The sequence below is a fragment of the Strigops habroptila genome, chromosome 6 (genome assembly GCF_004027225.2).
Source record: "Strigops habroptila isolate Jane chromosome 6, bStrHab1.2.pri, whole genome shotgun sequence".
NCBI lineage: Eukaryota > Metazoa > Chordata > Aves > Psittaciformes > Psittacidae > Strigops > Strigops habroptila.
In genome coordinates, this window is record NC_044282.2 from 42771103 (window position 1) to 42791617 (window position 20515).

The following is a 20515-nucleotide window of genomic DNA, read 5'->3' on the forward strand; positions in this document are numbered from 1 at the left end:
TATTTTGACCAGCATGTGGATTCTGTTGCAGAAAGGTCATTGTCCCTTTTTATACTTGTGGATTAGTTTATTTCTGCCCCTGCAGGTATATGTCAGACTATTTGCATGTACTCTGGGGGCGTGAGTCGTGGTCTGCTTGCACTCTTGCACTGCGGCTGACAGTCAGTCTGTCTCAGTGCCATATATGAGTGTCACTGAGCGTTATGCTGGCTGCAGTGTTATTAGGTACTCCAAAGTTTTCCAGGAGGAAAGGAAGAGGTTGCCATGTGGTATGTACATCCACAGCACATAGCAGCTGGCTGTAATACTGAAGAGTAAAGGCAGGCTTGCAGGAACATGGAGGATGCACCATCTCAGACTCCAGCTGATCACAGTGACAGCTGTAGCCTAAAAACTAGTGAACATGTGCAAGCTCTGGATTTGCTTCTGCTTTCTCTTTTCTTAGTCCTGGGGGAGAGCAGAAAGGAATTAGATGAGAAGAGGGAAAAAGCACATCCTGGATCTCCTGCAGCCTTCCCTGCTCAGCTGTAGGCAGCTCATGAGCCCTGAAGTGCCTCAGGTAATGCTGTAGAAGTAAATTTTTCTGAGTAACTCCCATATGCAATGCTGCAGGCTTGGGGAAGAGTGGCTGGAAAGCTGCCTGATGGAAAAGGACCTGTGGGTGTTGATCAACAACCAGCTGAACATGAGTCAGCAGTGTGCCCAGGTGTCAAGAAGGCCAATTGGCATCCTGGTTTGCATCAGCAATAGTGTGATCTGCAGGGCTAGGGAAGTGATTGTCCCCTTGTACTTGGCACTGGTAAGGTTGCGTCTCAACTACTCTGTTCAGTTTTGGGTTCCTCACTACGAGAATGACATTGAGGTGCTGGAGTGTGTCCAGAGAAGGGCAATGAAGCTGGTGAAGAGTCTACAGGACAAGTCCTCTGAGGAGTGGCTGAGAGAACTTAGAATCATAGAATCATAGAATCGTAAGGGTTGGAAAGGACCTTAAGATCATCTAGTTCCAACCCCCCTGCCATGGGCAAACTTGAGTTGTTTAGTCTGGAGAAAAGGAGGCTGTAGGTATTCAAATACCTGGAGGTATTCAAAAGACATGTAGATGTGGTACTTAGGGACGTGGTTTAGCGGTGGACTTTGTGGTGTAAGGTTTGTGGTTGGACTCGATGATATTAGAGGTCCTTTCCCACCTAAATGATTCTACGATTCTGTATTAGTACCTACTCACAGCACAGAAATGGTGGACGCATCCTGAAGGAGACCATCCAGCCAGAGGGTCACAGGGCTCTTCCTCAGCTAAGATGAGCTTTTTGCTTTCACTGCTAAGATGTATTTGCACTTTTATGTTTATTTCTTCTCTCACTGACTTCTTCCAGTGCTAAGGCAACTAGCTAAGGTGGCAACAGACACTCTGGGTGCAGACCTGAGCATCAACAGAACAGTGTTAAAATAAGAGAAGAACACAGGTGTTTCAAGTCCAGCTGGGCATCACAATTAATGCTACTACTTCTCTACCTAGATTTTAATTTAATGAATGATGTTTTTTTCCCCTCATGATTTTTGTGGGTTTAGATTCAGAGCTCTCATGCTCTGCTTAGTTCTGTGTGCTTCAAATTTGAAACAAAAATTAATCACTTCAGCACTGCTGCTGTCTGATTCTGTTAGCTCTCAGTGAGATCATCTCTACCTCTCTTTTTGAATCAAACTAAACAGGAAGCAGGTTTTTTTATTCAGTGAGTCAATTTTGCTGTATTCTTATGTTCCAATTGTAAGTTTTTGCTTTGGGTATGCCATAAAATGTATATGTAAAACATGGAAAGACTATCTCCTCTTAAAACAATACAGTGTACGGCAGTTAATTAAATCAATGTCAGCTTTCCAACTGCATGATCTGAGTTGATCTGTATCAAATTAATTAGAACAGCACCCATTGTAATAGACTTTGGCATTTTGTCATTGATTTATTTCCCTGTAGCCTTCCTAAACCTTTAGGGAGGTTTGGGGGAAGTATTTTAGAATAATCAGTGAACCCCTCAATATGAGACAGAGTAAGCATAGTAAAATTAGTGTTTAGGTTAGGAATAGCAGCTGATTTATTTAATAAATCAAAGAAACAAGCTAGCCCGGTTGCCTCAAGCACTTACCCTTCAGATGTCATATATCCTTCTCTTGTCTAATTTAATTTTTCTCCCTGTTTCTATGTGACAGAAATATGAAATTTATAACTGAATACCTAGGTAGGGAAAGCTGAAATTCAAATGTATAGCACACAACATGATCCTCTCTATGGAAAACCAGATAAGGAGTTGGGAATATGTAACATTCGGGTCATGGTATTCTTGGCAGCTGGTGGGTTTCACAGGATTAGAGGCGTGTCTACAAACCATCCCATCTCTAATGCATTGGCTCAGTATCAAATTCTGATAATCTTACTCCACTCTGCTAGCACATTGCTCCTTCAGTGCATGGGCGATGCAGACAAGGTAAGTAATCTTGCAAATTATGGCAGTAATTTGCCCTACAATTTCTGACATTTAGGCATCCAGCAGGCAATAGCACATAACGAACCTTACTCTCAGAGATGCACAGTCCATAAAGTCATAGGAGAGAGATTCTCTGCCTTCAGGATTTCAATGACTTCTGCATCACCTAGTGTTCTCCCTCTGGAGTTTTCTCATGCCTGTACTCAGTCACAGACGAAACCATTTTTGGCCTCTCTAATTCCATCACAGAAACTTTAATGTTCTTAGATGTTTGTATAAGAAACCTCTGAGCACGTTACCAAGCCTGCGAAACAACTAAAGCAAGATGGGTGCCAGAGAACAAAAGGTCTCTGGAAAGCATTGGGGGTTTAAAAATGACACGATCTTAATTACTCTGAAGTCTGCATGTTTTCATTTCCTTAATTGGAAGGCAATCCACGTTACTGAGACCAACTCCACATTTTAAGATTGATTGGCTATAAGCTAAGAGAGATGGCGGTGTGTTATTGTTATGGCTAATTCTGCCCATGTATTGGAATACTAGACAAAAATACGCAGAAATGGTATTGGCAAGTTTCAAATAAATGATTGGGGTACTTTCTTCCCATAACATGCTTACTCAGATCACCCATTTGAACTGTTCCTTTCAACTGTGCTGTAGTGTTGAGTAACCATGACCTTTTCTGAAAGCCATGAGAATTAAAGGAAGTCACTCGGCTATTTGGTTTTTGGAAATTCATAGTGCATTCCCTGAACTGTGTCAGTGTTATAATGTAATTTAATGTTATATAATTTCTTATAGAGAAAACAAAAATCTTAATTCAAAATTAACTATTCTGTCCCCCAAGCAGGAGGTAGCTGGATTATTATCCACCATTACCTTGTTCCTGGGAGACATCTTCTCTCCAGTTATGAAGATTCTGGTTTTCCAAGCAGACTGAGTTTTTTTATCTGTATAGGACAGAAGTATTAAGCTATGTTGTGAATCTTTGGCTTAACATCAACAATATCTAGGAATTTTGAACTATCGTCTGGATGTTACATACTAAGATTGCCAAAAAAAAATTTGGCAATTCCAGAGCAAAAATCCACCTTATTACTTTATAAAATAAAAAAATAACATTTACAATTACATTAGCTGGATCAGGTTTTTTAACCTCAAAATCATTACGAAGAAACCTTACTTTACAATGAATGGAAAGGGTATATAAATGCTTGTTCAAGATGCTACGAACATTTTGGTGACATTTAAAACCAGCACACATATTATCATTTGGAGCATCTTATTCTGAGAATACAATGAATTACATCAGAGTAACATTTATGGTCAGCGCGACAGAAATGGTTAGCTGTTTCACCAAGTTCAGAGTTCCATTATGCAGTACAAATAGCAAATGGGAGATGTAGTGTGTGGTGTTATTAAACAATGGAGACACCATTGTGACTTATGAGGCAGAGCTGATGAAGATTTAGACATATCCTCAGTCCTTTTACTGTGGCTGAAAGCCTTATCTCATGTCTTCTTCTCTTCTGCAAGACTAGGGAGCTTAGACCCAGCACAGCACCAGCTACAGCAGTGCAGGCCCTCTGGCTTGGAGAACTGGCAAGGGGAACTCCATAGACATGCTTCTGGAAAAAGCAGTCAAAAGGACAAAGTTGCCTATGCCCCATAGCAGATCAGCAGCAGATCTACCAATAGAAGTGGCACAATGGGACTGGCAAAGTTGTTTAAGTTGTTTTGCCAAACCTTTGGTTTAACTGCCATCTTCTAGCAAGACAAGGTTAAAATCTGACACTTGTCTCACATATTGAGGAGGCACAGAAAGAACATTCCTCTCTGAATATTACAGCTGTGTTTATTTAGATTTATTTGTATGAACTTTATTTAGAACTGCGTTTCTTTAGATCGATTTATATGAAATTACTTAATAAGCTTTTTGCCTTCAGTTAGACATCTCACAGAAAGACTGTGCTCATGGGATAGCATACACTGAATGACATTATATTTCTCAAACCGCTTTTAACTGTTAGCAGGTTAGCTCTGCACACTGCCAACAAAAAAAAGGATTGCCATTTTCAAGTTTTAAGGTCGTACTAGCATACTCCATAGTTGCACTGTTCAGAAGATAATGTTTTGTAAATCACCGTGGCTTGCCTGCAACACAGCTTACTGCAAATGCTGTATTCACTTCCTTCCCAGCACATGCTTCATGGTCTCTTACCACCCACTGCTCTTGGACAGTTCTGGCTTCTCTGTAGTAAGAAGCTATTGCAAACAGTCATTGAATACCTCTGAGTGTTTGCTTATATAAGCAAACCCTTTTCCTGTGACTGGCCCTCGTAAGTTGCACTGAGGAAAAAAACTAGCTCATTCTACCACGTCCTACCGTTTCATGATTTCCTTGGGTTTCCTCCCAAGCACTTCCGTTTTCTTACACTGTACACTTGACACAGATTAATCCTCTTCACCAGTCTTCAGATATCTGCTATCTCATACATTGTCATGAGCAATCCCTCTGGAGGGAAATTCCTGTTAAAAAGACTTCTGAGTAAGTAGCTGAGTGTGAAAATGTTCCAGATGAAACCATGGGGAAAATATGAGATCTGGGACCTGGATTCCTGATCTGAGTAGATCTTCTACAGTTATCCAGGTGGTTGAAGTTGATTTATTTTCTCTTTCACTTTCCTGAATATCTGCAGCAGACTAGAATACAAATCCCACCATTAGTAAGGGTCCCAGGTGCACCATATAGTCTTTCATCAGGAAAGGATAGCTGCTGTATAACTTCGTTTTGTTTATTGGGCTGGAGGCATTGCAGTGCTACTAGTAATTCCTGCTGCTTGCATAACTGCTGAGATATGCTGCTCTGGTGTATGTTTTAGGGTATATACAAGCATGCTCAATCCAGGAGTTAATTTGGGCACTAGAATCATATACAAAAAATATTGATGTTTTTTACTAGAAAATCACTCTATACATGGGGACTGTGCCTTTTTGATCAGGGCTATCTGCAAAGATTGAAATATAAGCCCTTACATTGCTGTTTGTAATTACCGTTGTTTCAGCTGCCAGTAAAGCTAAATCCAAGGAAGAAAGTAAGTTAAAATAATTTGAAAGAGAGTAATTTGAATCTCTAGCAGAAAGATTCTCTCAGAAAAGGGAGACAACTCCACTTTATGTTGAAGCCTTCATTACATTATAACACGGTGTGCAAAAAAAGAGTTATGATGAGTCATAGGAGTGATTCATTCAGTCCCAGTTCTGGTTACAAGAAAATGTGGATGGCATGTATTTTAGTGTCAGCTGTAGTTTGGATAACAGGACACTTGATTTAAAAAATAGTGATATAGAAACAAGGGGAAAAGGCAGCTGCAATGGCAATATATTATGCCATTTTTAGTTGAGTTTCCTAAGAAAGTGAGATATATGTGATCACATGCCTTTCAGTCTTCTTCCCATTCTTCTTTTTCAGTAAATAGTGATAAATAAAAACCTGTTCATCATGTCTTTTTGTTAAAAATATTTTCATATTTTTCATCCGACAAAGAAAATTGATTATATCTAATTAAAAACAAATGGAGATGACACGAGAAGGATAACCACACAAACAGGAGCAGAAAAGGATGGGGTAAGTAAGTTATGACCTTTGCAATTGTATGCAAGCACATTAAATTACATCAAAAAACCCCCACCCCCACAGCTCCAAAGCAGAGAAATCCCTATAGCCCCATGTCATGCGATTTTGATTTTAAAAGGAGAATGGGGCAAAGCAGAACCCTCTGAAACTTTCGAGCTGACCTTTTTGAAACAGGGTAGAAAGTACCTCTTAATTATTCCTCATAATAATGCCTTAAGCACGAGAAGGCAGAAATTAGTTGAATTACATTAAGGAACTTGACAGGTTTTAGGAGGTGGGTATAAACTGGACATTCATTTATAGGAGACACAGAAAGATCATTGCTCTCTGTCACAGACTTCAGGTCATATTTCATATTAAAAACAGTAGAAATTTCTCCCTAGCATGTGTTAGAACTGCCAGCAGATAATGAGGCCTCTGACAAGGTCTTCAGAAGAGTTTAAGGTAACTGAAGAGGATATGGAGAACTACTGGCCATGAAATGAAACATTGCTGGCCATGACAGATGACACTGTGGGAAGCTGGCCAAAGTTAGAGTGTCATGACCTTTGCTGGATTTCACAGGCGTTTGAAAGTTTTATGTGAAAAAATGGCCATAGTTCATGGGCAATTGAAGGGAGTGTTTGGGAACTTCACAGGGCAGACTCCTGCAAGGCCAGCAGTACCTGGAACATGACATTACTTCCACTATATGAAGTATTTTGTACCAGGAATGTGGCAAAACTGCACCAGTGGGTGGAAAGGTGGGAAGTATTTATTTGGAAGGAGGCTGGGAGAGAGAAAGGGATGTAAAGCTGGGAATTAGTTACGAGAAAAACTATCAAAAAAAGGAGGAAGAGGACAATTAACGACAAGGGGCTTCCTCCTAAATCTGATGTCCTCACCAAGAACCGCTTTGCGGTTCTGCAGGGGGCTAATGAGAAAGCACCCACCACACCTAATGAGCATCCTGCTGATGCACCACTAAAGAGGATCGCTACTGGTGCCTCCAGGAAAAAGAGGAGGGTCATAATAGTAGGGGACTCTACTTTGAAAGGCACAGAGGCACTCATCTCCCGGCCTGATCCAGTCTCGAGGGAGGTGTGTTGCCTGCCAGGGGCTCGGATCAGAGATGTTGCTGAGAGGCTGCCTGCTCTAGTAAGTCCTGCTGACTATTACCCCCTCCTAGTGGTCCATGTGGATGCTAGAGATATAGATAGCAGTAGCCTGGAGAACATTAAGGACTACAGAGCCCTGGGAGAGGTGGTTAGGGGCTCTGGAGCTCAGATAGATTTTTCATCGATTCTCCAGGACAAAGGGGAGGACCTTAAAAAAGCTAGGCATGTTTGGCAGGTTAATAAATGGTTAGAATGCTGGTGCCATAGTCAGGGGTTTGGCTATTTAGAACATGGGGCTCCATTTGGGAGGCCAGATCTACTGGAGGCTGGTGGAGCTGGTCTGACAAAGAAGGGGAAGAGCTGTTTTGATAGGAGGCTTGCCAAGCTGGTCAAGAAAGCTTTAAACTAGATGTGTTGAGGGAGGGGAGCATTGATCCATCCCAACATTCCTGGTCAGTTGCCAGCACCTGTAATAAGTGCTTGGAGCGATGTAGAGATGTTCCAGCTGCCCCAGCCATCGAGTCGGCTTCATTTGGAGCTCGGCTAAGGTGCCTCTATACAAACGCCCGTAGTATGGGGAACAAGCAAGGGGAATTAGAGATGTGTGCAAGGCTACGGGAATATGATGTCATTGGTATCACAGAAACATGGTGGGATGGCTCCTATGACTGGAATGTCAGAATGGAAGGTTACAGGCTGTTTAGAAAAGACAGGCCAGGCAGACGGGGAGGGGGTGTTGCTATCTATGTCAGTGATAGGCTAGAGAGTATGGAACTCTGTCTGGGGACGGGTGATGAGGTAACAGAGTGTTTGTGGGTCAGGATCAAAGGGAAAACAGCAATGGGGGACATTACGGTGGGGATCTGTTACAGGCCGCCTGATCAAGAGGACTCTGTGGATGAAGCGCTCTACAGACAGATAGGAGCAGCCTCACGTTCGCAGGCCCTTGTCCTCATGGGGGACTTCAACTATCCTGACATCTGTTGGAGGGACGGTACGGCCCGGCAGAAGCAATCCAGGAGGTTCCTCGATTGTGTGGAAGACAACTTCCTCTTTCAAGCAGTAGAGGAGCCGACGAGGAGAGGTGCCATGCTGGACCTTGTGCTCACCAACAGGGAGGGACTGGTTGGAAATGTAACGCTCCAGGGCAGCCTTGGCTGTAGTGATCACGAGATGGTTGAGTTTGAGATCCTCAGGACGGTGAGAAGAGCGTGCAGCAAGCTCACTGCCCTGGACTTCAAGAAAGCAGACTTTGGCCTCTTCAGGAACCTCCTTAGTAAGGTTCCATGGGATACAGTCCTAGAGGGCAGGGGGGCCCAAGACTGCTGGTCGATATTCAAGGATCACCTGCTACGTGCTCAAGAGTGTTGCATCCCGACTAGAAGAAAGTGCAGCAGGAGGGCCAGGAGACCTCCATGGATGGACAAGGAGCTGCTGAGGAAACTTAGAGGGAAAAAAGAAGCTTATAGAAGGTGGCAGCGAGGACAGGCGGCCTGGGAAGAATATAGGAGCATTGCCCGAGAAGCTAGGGACCAGGTTAGGAAAGCTAAGGCCCAGCTAGAATTTAGTTTGGCAAGGGATGTAAAAGATAACAGGAAAGGATTGTATAGATACGTAGCAAATAAAAGACAGACTAGGGACAATGTAGGCCCTCTCCAGAAGCTATCGGGAGAACTGGCTACCATGGATTTGGAGAAGGCTGAGGTTCTTAATGACTTCTTTGCCTCAGTCTTCACCAGCAAATGCTCTGACCACACAACCCAAGTCTTGGAAAGCAAATGCAGGGACTGTGAGAACGAAGACCTTAGGCCCGCTGTAGGAGAGGATCAGGTTCTAGACCATCTTAAGAACCTGAACGTGCACAAGTCCATGGGACCTGATGAAATCCATCCACGGGTCCTGAAGGAGCTGGCAAATGAAGTTGCTAAGCCACTGTCCATCATATTTGAGAAATCCTGGCAGTCAGGTGAAGTTCCCGATGACTGGAAGAAGGGTAATATAACCCCCATTTTCAAGAAGGGGAAGGTGGAAGACCCGGGGAACTACAGACCAGTCAGTCTCACCTCTGTGCCTGGCAAAATCTTGGAACAGTTTCTCCTGGAAAACATGCTAAGGCACATGAAAAACAAGGAGGTGGTTGGTGACAGCCAACATGGCTTCACTAAGGGGAAATCCCGCCTGACCAATCTGGTGGCCTTCTATGATGGAGCCATGGAACTGATGGACAGGGGCAGAGCAGTTGACATCATCTACCTGGACTTGTGCAAAGCGTTCGACACTGTCCCACACAACATCCTTGTATCTAAATTGGAGAGACATCAATTTGATAGATGGACCACTTGGTGGATAAAAAACTGTCTCGATGGCCGCACGCAAACAGTTGTGGTAAATGGCTCGATGTCCAGTTGGAAACCTGTAACGAGTGTTGTCCCTCAGGGATCAGTGTTGGGACCGGTCCTGTTCAACATCTTTGTCGGCGACATGGACAGTGGGATTGAGGGCACCTTCAGCAAGTTTGCCGACGACACCAAGCTGTGTGGTTCGGTTGATACGCTGGAGGGAAGGGATGCCATCCAGAGGGACCTTGACACGCTTGTGAGGTGGGCTGATGCCAACCTAATGAAGTTTAACCAAGCCAAGTGTAAGGTCCTACACCTGGGTCGGGGTAATCCCAGGCACTGCTACAGGCTGGGCAGAGAAGAGATTCAGAGCAGCCCTGCAGAAAAGGACTTGGGGGTGTTGGTTGATGAGAAACTGAACATGAGCCAGCAGTGTGCGCTTGCAGCCCAGAAAGCCAACCGTATCCTGGGCTGCATCAAAAGAAGCGTGACCAGCAGGTCAAAGGAGGTGATCCTGCCCCTCTACTCTGCTCTCGTGAGACCTCACTTGGAGTACTGTGTACAGTTCTGGTGTCCTCAGCATAAAAAGGACATGGAGCTGTTGGAGCGAGTCCAGAGGAGGGCCACGAGGATGATAAGAGGGCTGGAGCACCTCCCGTATGAAGACAGGCTGAGAGAGTTGGGGCTGTTCCGCCTGGAGGAGAGAAGGCTGCGTGGAGACCTCATAGCAGCCTTCCAGTATCTGAAGGGGGTCTACAAGAATGCTGGGGAGGGACTCTTCCTTAGGGACTGTAGTGGTAGGACAAGGGGCAATGGGTTCAAACTTGAACAGGCGAAGTTTAGATTAGATATAAGGAAGAAGTTCTTTACAGTGAGGGTGGTGAAGCACTGGAATGGGTTGCCCAGGGAGGTTGTGGATGCTCCATCCCTGGCGGTGTTCAAGGCCAGGTTGGACAGAGCCTTGAACCACGTGGTTTAGGGCAAGTCGTCCCTGCCCATGGCGGGGGGGTTGGAACTAGATGATCTTAAGGTCCTTTCCAACCCTTACGATTCTATGATTCTAGGATTCTAAAAGGGTGGGATTGTAAAAAGAAGGGTCAGGAAACAGGAGAAGTGATATGTAAGTCGTGATCATTGCTGTTTAATGTTACCTGCCAGAGAGTGTTGTGATTGATCATTTCAGTCTAAATAAGAGCATTAAGCCAGACCCGTTCTGACAATACCATCCTAGCTGAACCTGCTGCTATGGTCAGGTGAAAACTCAGGGGGATTTTCCTGTCTGGGAGGGAATACCTGACCGAATGTTGGACTCCACCAGACAGGAGGAAGTTTTATTACACCTGATGCAACATTGTGCATTACTTGCATTTCTCAGGTATTTTTCTCCTGGAGGCTTAAGTGTGAATTATGCAGTACAGCTAAGTCAAATACAAGTTTTATGTCTTTGTAGTTGAAAAAGGAGATTCCTTCTTATATTTACCACAGTAGTGCAATCTTCAAAGAGTTTTTGACACCATCTCCTATAACATCATTATAGGCAAATTAATAAAGGTCAGAAGGTAAATGGACGGTGAGATGAACTAGAAGCTGGTTGAAATGTCAGGCTCAAAGGGTTGTGATCAGCAACATGAAAACCACCTGGAGACCTGTGATGTACCCCAGCAGTGAATAATGGAGTTAATCCTGTTTAACATCTTCATTAATCACCTGGATGATGGGACAGAGCCACCCTCACCAAGTTGCAGATAATTCAGAACTGAAAGGAGTGTCTGGTGCACCAGAGGGTTGTGCTGCCATTGATCTGGACAGGTGGGAAAATAGAGCCAATAGGAACCTCATGAAGTTCAGAAAAGGGAAGTGCAAAATCCTGCACTTGGGTAGGAACAAACCCAGGCACCCATACAGGCTGGGCACCAACCAGCTGGAAAAAAACAGCTTTGCAGGAAAAGAGTCTGGATGTCCTGGTGGACACCAATCTGAACAAGAGCCAGCAATGCGCCCTCATGGCAAAGAGCACCAAAAGTCTCCTGGCTGCATTAGGAAGACCATTGCCACCAGGTTGAGAGATATCATCTCATTTAAGCTCCCTTTCCGATGAAAGGTTGGATGGGATGATCTTTCAAGGTCCCTTCCAACTTGGGCTATTCTATGATTCTATGAAACCTAAACACAGGAAATACTTTCTAAATGTAAGAAAAACTCTTTTTCCTGTGAGGGAGGTCAAACATTGGAACAGGTTGCCCACCAAGAACTTGTTGAATCTCCACCCTTGGAGAGACCTGGATGTGGTCCCAGGCAATCTGCTCTGGCTGAATCTGCTCTTAGGCTATTGGACTAGATGATCTCCAGAGGTGCTGTCCAATCTCAGTGGTTCTGTGATTCCCTGAAAGGATTCTGAGCTGATTTGATGCTTTTGTGTATCTATCTGACCAGTTGACCTGCACGCTGAATCTTTATGAATGCGAGATCACTTGGCTCATACTTAGATGAAGTATCATGTTAATGTAGTCTGAACACACATGAGGATATGGTTTCACTCATTAAACTCTTCAGAAATACAGATGGAAACTTATTTTCAAATGGATGAAGCAATTTTTGGCCAATGGGACTGGAATGTTTATTATGGTCCAAATATTCCTAAGTCAAATATAGGTTTGCCATCTTTCTGACTTTTTTTTACTTTCCATGCGACATATCAGGTGCAAGTACATTTGTGACATTTTATGTAAGCCCTTGGGAGGCCCCAAAAAAGACCTTCACTCATTGTAAAAGTAGGGAATCAATGCACCAGTAGTATGCAGCTGAAGAACAGCACCCAGTAATTTTCTTCTCTTACTTCATAAATTATTTCACGCTTTCAGAGTTTCAGCAGAGATATTTTCTTCATCTGATATCTCAACAAAGTAAGGCCACATAATCTTTTCATCCTTCTCTACTTTCTGGCTCAATTTAGAATAGTTTATGTGCTTAATATAATCTGTGAGTTAATTTACAGGTAGACTAGGAAAAGGTTAGAGACTACACTGACACACATCAGAGTGATACAGATGAAATTGGGGTCACACAGACTTTTATCTATGGTGACCTTAGGTTCTTTTTAATACACAGCTTGCTTGACTGAATGATGCCTAGGTCAACTGTATTCTCTTCTCCTGTTTTCTTTTTGTTGATGTTTGGTTGGGAGCTGGTGGCCTCAGAAAGTAGAATTTGGGATGTGAGAAACTCCCAAATGAATCTGGGAATGTGAGAGATACTAGGTCCTGAATCTTGAACAGTGCCTTGGGTTTGAATTGTTTCTAGCCCAAAGTTGGCCTTATCACTTATTTAGAGAAATCGATATTGGTCATTGCAAAGCAATGAAGAACTAAAGTTCATTGAGGAACTTTATATGTTTTAGGGATATCAGAATAGCTTGTTTTAGCTGGGGGACGTTCTAGTGCTGGATTTCTCTTACCATATTCATTTCTTAAAGTTTAGGGATGGCAGTGGCAAATAAATTAGGTGTAACAAAGCCTCTGTCATTGTAGACAATCTCTCTTGCAATATTTAGAGGGACAATAATCCACCTGCATAGCTAATTCCCTATCTTCCCATGCAAAATAATTTTTTGCATTAAACAAAGATACTTGAAATATTTTTAATTTTTAGTGAGAACTTTGGGAAAGTACGCTAAAGGTAAGGTCATCATGTTATCTTCTCCTTCTCTTCAGAGTAGAATAGAACCCATATTCTGAATCTCTATGAGTTAGAAAGTGTCCCTGGAGCCAGCTGGGTGTGCTGTGAGAAGCGCACTGAGTTAGGATAGTCACATTTTGCAAAAAGAATGCATATGGAATGAAGAGATACTTCGTGGCCACCGTGGGAATTTATATCAAGTTTGTGATCATTTCATGGTAGCAGCTTTTATTAGCAGACTCACTATGATCTTATTGTCTTCAGCTAAACTACAAAGGATTGGAAACTAGGAGGAAGCTATAAGTGCAGACCGGAATTGGCTGGTTTCAGATCAGTCATCTCTTTCATATTAGCGAAACTTTTGATATCAGCTCTCTCCCAAGCCTTTCCTCTCCCTTCAATCCACCCTAACTTTCTAATTTGTCACTTAACCTTTTTTTTTGACATTTTTATTAACATTGGAAAAAATATTCCTATTTTTAAGCTGAAGATGAAAGCAACTGATCTAAAAATTTCCACCAATTTCCTTATGTAGCTCTTGCAAGATGCTGTTCACGGTAATGATTGAATCTGCTGACTTTCATACATGTATGGCACTGTCTATTACTGTAGGTGCCAACGGCAGAAGTCACCACTGTGGTCTTCCTCTGATAAAAAACTGGTCTTTAAGAGAGCTACAGACTAACAATCAACTCTGTTACTATAGAGCAATCAGTGAACCTCATTAGGGGCTTGGCACATTCAACAGACATTTATAGGTTTTACTCTGAATTCCCTGTTCTCTCCAATAACTCCTGCAAATGTATGTTGCAGATGTCACTGCAGACAGAGCTGAGGTTTAGACTTCTAAAGGAGGCTGAAGATGAACTTGGAAGCGTAGAATTGGAGACTGAATAATAGAGTTATAGAATGGTTTGGGTTAGAAGGGACCTAAAAGATAATTTATTTCCAATCCCTCTGCTATGGGCAGGGACACCTTCCACTAGATCAAGTTGCTCAAAGCCCCATCCAACCTGGCCTTGAACACTTCCAGGGATGGGGCAGACACAGTTTCTCTGGGCAACATGTTCTCACTCTAGGTGCATACTAAAAGTAGCAGAGGCATTTAGTGATGCTTGTTGTTCAAGGACTTCTCCAAGTCCAGGCCAGAAATAACGTAAAATTTACTCCTGCAATACATAAATCTTTGTAGTATCCAAGTCTTGTTATAATACTGTTACTTTTATGAGTTTATGAAGAAACATCTACCTACAGTTCTATGAACAGCTCTCAAAATAAGCTGTTGACATGACAAAATAAAGTTCCACTGCAGCAATAAGGCTAACAAATGGTTGAGCAAACTGAAATTTTGGCATCTGAATTCTCTGTAGTACAGGGTCAAAGATGGATCTGGTAATAATACTTCAGAATTAAAATTAAGTCTTATTAAAATAAGTCTACGTTCTTGATTTAGGGAACATATTCAAAGAAACTGTTGCTCTATTGTTTGTCATCCGACACTATGTCAACAATGTGCTTATGGCAGACCAAAAAATCAGAGAAGGGGATACTTGACTGAGACAGCTGTGGCAGAAAGTTGCCTCCAAAAAGACAAAGTTCACTAGCAGTGACTTAAGCAAAAAGACAGTGGAAAAGGGGAATAAACTTCTTTTATAAAGACTGAGCTACTAAGATTATTTTCAAAGTGTATAATCTTCATGTGACATAAACTTGGATGTATTCCCCTAACACAGTGACAGATTTGTTTGTCCAGACAGGTCAGAAGACAGTTATCTTACTGTCCTTTTTGGCCAATGCTGCAGCTATTCTTAAGGCAAAAGAACAGAGTACTTATTGAAAAGATGTTGACATTGCGGACCTAACCAGCTTTGCAAATAGAAGAAGATGAAGATGGTGTTCGTGATTTGTTAACTGAAAACAACATAACAAAGAATGTAGTATGTAACTATCATATAACAAGTATTATTTTAATTTGCCATCACCAGACAATGACCTGTGTAGTTGACACCACTGTTTCAGTTACTAAGATTTACAGGTTCTAAGAGTTTACACATATTATGTGCCAGATAAAAAGCCTGGCAAAATGGGAATTGTGTGTTATCTTTGGCTGGAACATTGTCCTGTATGTAAGGCACAACACTGGGACCGAGGCACTAGATTAACTTTCATTCTTTCTTACGTTCATCAAAATAGTTAAAGGCAGATTATTTACTCTCTTTGGGCTTCTTTCCTCATTTATGACTTAAGAAAAATTATACTATCAGGAGTGACAGGAGGTTAAACTAATATTGCTAAAGAAAATTGAATTGCAGTATGTAAATACAAAGTATTACTATCATTCCACAAACAGAAAATCTTTTGGGTTATGAAATATTTTTGCACGCTTCTCTCTCACATCCTGCCAAGTAGTACTTCATGACATTGTGAGATTTCTAAGGTCAAGCTATATTCCTTTACTCCCCAGTGAGGAGGAGCTAAATGAGCATGGGCTTGAAGTAATTTTATAATCTTCTAAGAGCATTTATGAAAAAAAATTAAAAAAAAATTCCTAGAACTCCAAAGAATTATAAAAAAAATATAACATATAAAAAAATCTAGTAGCCTAGAAATATCTACTGATATAAGATAAAACAAAAGTCCGACCTTTAATTTAATTTTTTTTTTTTTTAAACATAGTGACAAGATGCAATCCCTCTGCTCAGAAAGTCTCTAGAGCTGGGAGGAATCAGTCTATGCTTGCTCTGTTTCCTTATAATGCTCATTCCTTTGTATTGAAAAGTGGGCTTGTTGAAGCTAAAAGATTCCACAGAGTCTGGGGAAGGGAAGCACTAAAATCATACCACAAATGAATTTGGCAGATAACCCATTAAAAAAAAATTATTAGCAAATCATAGGTTTAAAATAAGGAATCTGGAATAGCTGATAGAGGTATTCAGGTAGTTGGTATACGTTCCCGTATAGGAAACTCAACTGCATAATTCGTGGTGGTAGCCTGTACCAGAAACAGGATATTAGACCAGCTGGATCTTTGGTCTAAGCCAGTGCGGCAGTTATTATATTTTTATGGAGCTGATGGTAGATTTTGTTTTGTTGTTGATATTCATCTGTTCCAAACAGACACTTTACATTTAGAGAAGAAAGAGAATTATTGTCTTTATGACTTCAGGAACATGTTACACTCTAAGATACCATGTGCTATTCAAGTTTTCTTTATCAGTTCAGGAAGAAACTGAACAAATTTGACCTATGGCTAACTGCTGACTTGTGGGAGCTACCTCTGGTGGTGCAAGTCACATAAAGTCAAGTCCCAGTGATGAAGGAGAATAAACAAAGAACAGAATTAAGAACTTAGCCCAAATGTAGTTGGAGGCATCAGAAAGACCTGCTATCACTTATATTGTCATTTGAGAAGTTTAGTAGCCACAGTCCTACTGTCTTGCCATTGGTTTAAAGAGAGTTTGTGAAGACGCCAGCTCTTCTCTGTACAAGTCTGTCCTGGTCAGCCATCCTTTGCGCAGCACAACCACAGCATCTATTTTACACCTGAGACAATGTGTGACTGCAACAAGTGTGTTTCACCCATTATGAATCTATTAGATATTTGACCACCAGGTGGCATAAAAACTATGTAAAATATGACAGAGGAATTGCAGATATTATGATACAATTACATCTTTTTTAAGAATATGAATATCCAAGTACCTAGTGATCCTGGCTGTCAACTTTGAATATTATTTGTATATTTTTAATAAGTAGTTAATAGCTTTTAAAATTCTGTAGTTTGCAATGTTATCCCATTAGAAACATCCCATATACAACAAAAATTAATTAGTTTTGTTAATCATCTTGTATCATATTATGTTTTGTTTGTGTGAAAAATAACTTCACAGATGGAAATGAAGATATTATATTGTCAATTTGCATGGAAACACAACCAACCATTCTAAGAAACAAGCCAAAAATCAACAATTGCCGAGGTATGTCCAGAGAGGGCGCCTTTAACACCGGAGCGGGGGGAAGCACAGCGTCCAGGAGCCTCAGTCCGGAGCGGCAAAACCGACCGAGAGAGCCTCAAGTCCTCGACAGGATTTGCCCAGGAGCCGGCAGCTCAGCTCACGCGAGCAGCTGAGTCACAGGGGGCGGCGCCAGGAGTGACGGCACCAGCCCTCAGTGGGGAAAAACCCACCCCAGGGAGCACGGGGAACAGGGCGGGCAGTCAGGGCGTGGCGCGGCAGTTGGCGCAGGCAGGGCGAGCGGGCAGCGAGCGGGATGGTGAGCACTCGCCTCAGGACGAGGGCCCGCTCTGGGAGCTCTGCCTCCGCGGTGGCCAGCGTAGGCACCCAGGCAGAGCCGGTGAGAGGGGAGGCTGTGGCGCAGACCTCGGAGTGTAGGAAGTGCCTCGACTGGTCTCTTGAGGCGAGGGTGCACAATGGGCAAGGCTACACTCGGTGTGCCTTGCTGGAGGTCCTCCTGCAGTAGGGGCTGAGCTGCGGGAGGCTGTTGGAGAGCTAAAAGATGCCAGAGAAGCTGAGAGGAAGCTGGGCTGCTTGCTCCAGGCCCAAACTGTACAGGGGCCGCAAACGTCCATCATTGCTTATATAGGAAAGAAGGAGGGCAGCAACCCAGGAAGCTGGGAATTAGTTACGAGAAAAACTATCAAAAAAAGGAGGAAGAGGACAATTAACGACAAGGGACTTCCTCCTAAATCTGATGTCCTCACCAAGAACCGCTTCGCAGTTCTGCAGGGGGCTAATGAGAAAGCACCCACCACACCTAATGAGCATCCTGCTGATGCACCAGTAAAGAGGATCACTACTGGTGCCTCCAGGAAAAAGAGGAGGGTCATAATAGTAGGGGACTCTACTTTGAAAGGCACAGAGGCACCCATCTGCCGGCCTGATCCAGTCTCGAGGGAGGTGTGTTGCCTGCCAGGGGCTCGGATCAGGGATGTTGCTGAGAGGCTGCCTGCTCTAGTAAGTCCTGCTGACTATTACCCCCTCCTAGTGGTCCATGTGGGTGCTAGAGATATAGATAGCAGTAGCCTGGAGAACATGTAAGAAGGACTACAGAGCCCTGGGAGAGGTGGTTAGGGGCTCTGGAGCTCAGATAGTTTTTTCATCAATTCTCCAGGACACAGGGGAGGACCTTAAAAAAGCTAGGTGCATTTGGCAGGTTAATAAATGGTTAGAATGCTGGTGCCATAGTCAGGGGTTTGGCTATTTAGAACATGGGGCTCCATTTGGGAGGCCAGATCTACTGGAGGCTGGTGGAGCTGGTCTGACAAAGAAGGGGAAGAGCTGTTTTGATAGGAGGCTTGCCAGGCTGGTCAAGAAAGCTTTAAACTAGATGTGTTGAGGGAGGGGAGCATTGATCCACCCCAACACTCCCAGTCACTTGCCAGCACCTGTAATAAGTGCTTGGAGCGACGTAGAGATGTTCCAGCTGCCCCAGCCATTGAGTCGGCTGCATTTGGAGCTCAGCTAAGGCGCCTCTATACAAACGCCCATAGTATGGGGAACAAGCAAGGGGAATTAGAGATGTGTGCAAGGCTACGGGAGTGTGATGTCGTTGGTATCACAGAAACATGGTGGGATGGCTCCTATGACTGGAATGTCAGAATGGAAGATTACAGGCTGTTTAGAAAAGACAGGCCAGGCAGACGGGGAGGGGGCATCGCTATCTATGTCAGTGATAGGCTAGAGAGTATGGAACTCTGTCTGGGGACGGGTGATGAGGTAACAGAGTGTTTGTGGGTCAGGATCAAAGGGAAAACAGCAATGGGGGACATTACGGTGGGGATCTGTTACAGGCCGCCTGATCAAGAGGACTCTGTGGATGAAGCGCTCTACAGACAGATAGGAACAGCCTCACGCTCGCAGGCCCTTGTCCTCATGGGGGACTTCAACTATCCTGACATCTGTTGGAGGGACGGTACAGCCCGGCACAAGCAGTCCAGGAGGTTCCTTGATTGTGTGGAAGACAACTTCCTCTTTCAAGCAGTAGAGGAGCCGACGAGGAGAGGTGCCATGCTGGACCAACAGGGAGGGACTGGTTGGAAATGTGACGCTCCAGGGCAGCCTTGGCTGTAGTGATCATGAAATGGTTGAGTTTGAGATCCTCAGGACAGTGAGAAGAGCATGCAGGAAGCTCACTGCCCTGGACTTCAAGAAAGCAGACTTTGGCCTCTTCAGGAACCTGCTCAGTAAGGTTCCATGGGATATAGTCCTAGAGGGCAGGGGGGCCCAAGACTGCTGGTCGATATTCAAGGATCACCTGCTACGTGCTCAAGAGTGTTGCATCCCGACTAGAAGAAAGTGCAGCAGGAGGGCCAGGAGACCTCCATGGATGGACAAGGAGCTGCTGAGGAAACTTGGAAGGAAAAAAGAAGCTTATAGAAGGTGGAAGCGAGGACAGGCGGCCTGGGAAGAATATAGGAGCATTGCCCGAGAAGCTAGGGACCAGGTTAGGAAAGCTAAGGCCCAGCTAGAATTTAGTTTGGCAAGGGATGTAAAAGATAACAGGAAAGGATTGTATAGATACGTAGCAAATAAAAGACAGACTAGGGACAATGTAGGCCCTCTCCAGAAGCTATCGGGAGAACTGGCTACCATGGATTTGGAGAAGGCTGAGGTTCTTAATGACTTCTTTGCCTCAGTCTTCACTAGTAAATGCTCTGACCACACCACGAAAGTCTTGGAAAGCAAATGCAGGGACTGTGAGAATGAAGACCTTAGGCCCGCTGTAGGAGAGGATCAGGTTCTAGACCATCTTAAGAGCCTGAACGTGCACAAGTCCATGGGACCTGATGAAATCCATCCACGGGTCCTGTAGGAGCTGGCGAATGAAGTTGCTAAACCACTGTCCATCATATTTGAGAAATCCTGGCAGTCAGGTGAAGTTCCCGATGACTGGAAGAAGGGTAATATAACCCTCATTTTCAAGAAGGGGAAGGTGGAAGACCCGGGAAGACCAGTCAGCCTCACCTCGGTGCCTGGCAAAATCTTGGAACAGTTTCTCCTGGAAAACATGCTAAGGCACATGAAAAACAAGGAGGTGGTTGGTGACAGCCAACATGGCTTCACTAAGGGGAAATCCTGCCTGACCAATTTGGTGGCCTTCTGTGATGGAGCCACGGAACTGATGGACAGGGGCAGAGCAGTTGACGTCATCTACCTGGACTTGTGCAGAGCGTTTGACACTGTCCCAGATGACATCCTTGTCTCCAAATTGGAGAGACATCAATTTGATAGATGGACCACTCGGTGGATAAAGAACTGTCTCGATGG